Here is a 4,788-nt window from a genome sequence, read left to right as displayed (position 1 = left end):
TTTCTTTACTTACTCGACCACTTACCCGATCAGGTACACGATAACCTGCATCGAGTAATACCTCGAGATGTTCATAACTTACTTGCATACTCGATCACCCCCATTCGATCCTGTACTTGATTGCTTGCATCGAGTGCTTAGGTCGTGTGGTTTACTTGTTTATATTCTTTTACTTTGTTTATTTTAGGACTGTTAGAACCTAAACCTTAATTGCTTGGCTTGACTTGTATTGTACTGATCATATCCTTCCTGCTAGCAATACACAACCATTTGGATTGATAATCCTTTGTACTAGAACTGCATAGGGGATTGATACCCTGGGTGAAAACCTGTCTATCAGACTTCTATGCGAATCTTTCAAACCGAAGTGCAAGATTTTATCTTGATAGACACAATCCCACCATGTCCCCTCTTTTCTCCCTTGGCATGCCAAGATCCATCTATTAAAGAACACAAGGGAATCTTGTAGGATTGGGATTGCGGGTTCTCCTTAACTTATGTACCCTCAAGTACCATGTCTCTACTATTTGCTCTCTTCCAAACTTCTTCCTTTTAAGTGGTTTTCTCCAAAGTATCTTGAGGGATTTAGAGATATTTTTGAAAAATTTCTTATTCATTTTCTTCTAAACATATCACATTATCCATGAAAATATATGCAAGCTTTGCTAAGTGTTCTTTACCCCTCCCGTATAAAAATCAATGTTATTATATAGGGAGGATGAGGGAAAAACCATAGGAGGGAATGGGATTGTCGATAGAGCTCACAGTTGCCTGGCTAGCCGGCACTCGAAGAGCATATGATTTATAGTTTCTTCATCTACTCCACATCTAGGAAAAACTTTATCTATACCAATATGTCGATAATATAAACGTCGACATGTTATCAAACAACCTGTCAAACTTTATCACAAGAAAATGTTGATGTTTTCATGTAGTTTTTATATTTCGTGTGCCTTTAGTATCACATGAAGAAGGAGGTCGCACATTGGGCGAGAGCCAATAGATAATATCTTCGAAGATATCAGTCACTTGAGGTTTTTTTAGGTTCGGTTTAATTCCCATAATATAGGTAACTTCTTCTGAAGGGAATAGTTCCCGAACACGATCAACTTTCCACTTTTTTTAATCAAAGCAATCAAAGTGTTAACATAGATCAGCTAATACTATTTTAAATGCATTAAGTATGCAATTTCATATTTTTTTTACACAATTGCAATTTTTTTAGGGCAAGAAAGAATTCATAAGTTTTCTTTAATAAAATACTAAATGAATACCTTCACATATGTGTAGATTTTGTTTATAAATTATTTTGTATCTCATAATTTTACACAAACTTTTTCTACCTTACATATACGGATATAAATGTTATATGAATATATGCATATTATTCATATAGTTACTACAAAACAAAGTGTTGTTATATTTGCATTGTTATAAATAGGATGTTGACCCTTGCGGCAACGCACGAAAAGGGGAAAACTTGAAATGACTAACATTGTTAATCCATGTTTCGAGTGAAAACTTTATTGTAATTCTTTAACTGTATAGTATGAAATTCAGAACTAATTCCTAACATGAATCAACCATATCCTCAAACAACAAGGAAACCAAATTAATCAAATAATAATTTTGTTGTAAATACAAAAATCGATTCAATGACAATAGGTTTATAGAAAACAATGTTAACAAGATATATGAATTCAAGTTTGCTGAATCTTAGTTACATAATCAATTTTGGAAATATTCACGTAAAGCAAAATTTAAGTTATTATTCTATCAAAATTTACAAAAAGTAATAGGAGAAGCATGGTGAGTAAGCACATAGCTACACAATCAACCACATTGACTTAAAAGATAGATCTATGAAAAATTAGAAATTATAATCAATTACTTAGATTTATACTTGGAAGAGATGATCAATGCAGGTATAATATGGAAAATGATACCAAATAAAGGTTGGATAAATGAATCAATAAATAAATCAGTCCAGATTTTAACGAAGATGATTGAATCAACATCGATTAATAAAAAAAAAACAATACTTAGATTTTTTTTTAAAAATAGAGGTGTGAAACAATACTTAAAGAAATTAAAAAAAAAAACTCTTTTCAAGGTCCATAAAAAAAACTAAGAGGTGCGAAACAAAAAGATTCAAAAAACTAAGAGGTGAAAACATTGAAAGTTGGGGTACGACGAGGAAAACACAATTGTTAGATCAAAACATTGAAACTTTTGTGATCAAATTTAAACCGTTAGATGAGATAATAAAAAGAATTTCATCCGTTAGATTTAAATTGACCTAAAAGTGGATTAATAAATTGAAAGAAAACAATACTTAGATTTCAAAAACTCGGAGGTATGAAACAATACTCAGAGAAATAAAAACTCTCTCTATATATATATATATATATATATATATATAAATAAAGAGGTTTGAAAACAAAGAGATGTGAAACAAAAATGTGCCAAAAACTAAGGACATCTCCATCGGCAGTATTTTAGCATGAGTTCTTATTCTAAATGTGATTAAAAATAAATCAAAATTGATCCAAAAAATAAGAATCAACTCTTATTTAGTGCTCCGAAGAACCGACTCTTATTGGTCACGTGTCACGAGTTGGTTGGGTGTAGTTTTTAATATTAAAAAAAGGATTTTTTTGTCTTCATCTTTGTGCTCTCTCTCTCTTGTTTCTTCGATCATTGATTACTTGATTGATTCAAACTCATCCTCTGGTTCTACTGTTTTTGATTTGGAAACTGATTGATTCAATTGTGAATTCGAATTGAGGATCTGATTGAATGGATCATCTCAATTTATAACTTTGAATCCTTTGAATTGAGGATAGAACCTCGAAGGTTTGTAAAAACTCTTTCCACTTTGCTTGTGATTTTTCCTGATTATGTGATTTCACCTCTGAAAACATATGATATCTCTTATCACGAGGTATACCAAGCTCTACTAAATCATTCTTTCTAATGTTGTGTTGTTATCTTCAAATATGTGTAATTGCAAAAGCTTCTCCAGATATCGTAGATGAAGTTCTTGCTTTTATTCCATCGCTGAGGTGAGGCCTTTAGAGCTACCAGAGTCTCATGTGTGTATCGTTGTTATTTGAAATCTAAATGGACTTGGGGGAATTTTATCCAATGCAGACTAATAAATAGGTGATCAATCAACCCCTAGAAGATGGATTGGTGGAGTTATCCAAACTGAAGAAATCAGAATGATGAGCAGACGGATGCATTGAACTGTTCAATGCTAGGAGTAGTTTCCAGCTAAACTTAAAAGGTATTGACGTCTTTGCCTTACCATGTTTATGTTGGAACTGAATTTTCAGAAACAAGTTTCAGAAAATTGCAGGTTTTGGGACAATGACTTTCCGGTGATATTCCGGCCAAATTCCGGCCAAGTGGCTGATCGGAATTGTCTGGTCGATAGTGCAATGGAAAGCTGGTAACGAGTACTACAAGATGGTATACTCATACGTCCAAAACGGAGTTGATTTGAATGAGAAATAAGAGTGTTAAGTGAGCTACTTGGGATGGTTTGGGAAATATCCCACATCGGAAATATGATTGATTTTTCACTCATATATATATAGTTTCACACTCTTCTAGTTTCAAAAGTGTGTAGAAGGAAGAGGGAAGGTTCCCACACGCTGACCGAACCGAACCAGGCCGAGCACGGATGTGGGACGGGCCGGACGCGGGGCGGGCTGGGCCGGGCTGGTCTCGGACGCGGGCTGTGGTCTCTTGGGCTTTTGGGTTTTTGGGCTTTTTGGCTCTTGAGACTGCTGTAGGCTCATTTAATTTTTTGGAAAGACTTGGTGTGAACTCCAAGCAAACTTGGACAGCACTCCGAGAATATTCACTGAATATTTTCTTGAGAGCTCCCTCCTTCCACTATATATAGAGGCATAACCTCTCATTATTTTTCACACACAAAAACATAAACACTCCTTCCTCTGAAGATCTCTCTCTCCCTCTCTCTTGCTTAGTCCAAGTAAGTTCTTAGTTTAGTAGTCTCGAGAGTATAACGTAGATCTGTTCGCTTGAGTTCTATTACTGGTGTGCTACGGTAATAGTTCGTGATCGGTTGTATCCTGGGATTCATAAATCGTGATTGTCCGAAAGCACTTACGGCCGATTTATTGAATTAAGGAAAGAGATATCATATCTCGCCTCCGTGATTTATTTACTGCTTTATATTATGCTGTTGTAATTCGTTTCTGATTTCGTTAATTTAAATATAATTCGCATATTTTCTCAATTCGATTTTTGCGCTCCTAACAGTCTTAATTCAATAAATCCGCTTTCTGCTTATCGCTTTAAACGGATTGAGAATTTTTCGAATTTTTTATTTTAAAAACGATTTCAAAATCTTCTGAAAAACTGTTTCTGCTTTCATCTTTCGGTGCTTACGCGGAAAGTTTTTGAAGAACGCTTTTACTTTAATTATTTCTTCTCTACTCTCTCTGGTTTCCACGAACGCTCTTAATTGAGTGAGTTTGTGAAACAAGTTTCTGCAAACGCTTGTTAAGCGAGTTTGCAAAACTAATTTAGTGTAATTTAATTACTTGAATTGTTTGATTAATATATTAATCAGATCTGTTTATTGTGAAACAGAAAAAAATGTTTGGAGACAACACCAACAACGGTGATAGGGTTCCTGCAACCCCTGTTGAAACTCCTGCGGAGTTGGCTTTACGCCTTGCTAAAGAACTTGAAAAGACGAAGCTTACCGATTCGGGTATGGAAAACGTGCGCCGAAATCTGTTCGGTAATGGA

The sequence above is a fragment of the Camelina sativa genome, chromosome 5 (genome assembly GCF_000633955.1).
Source record: "Camelina sativa cultivar DH55 chromosome 5, Cs, whole genome shotgun sequence".
Lineage (NCBI taxonomy): Eukaryota > Viridiplantae > Streptophyta > Magnoliopsida > Brassicales > Brassicaceae > Camelina > Camelina sativa.
The sequence above is the reverse complement of the archived record's forward strand: the minus strand, read 5'-3'. Positions refer to the sequence as shown.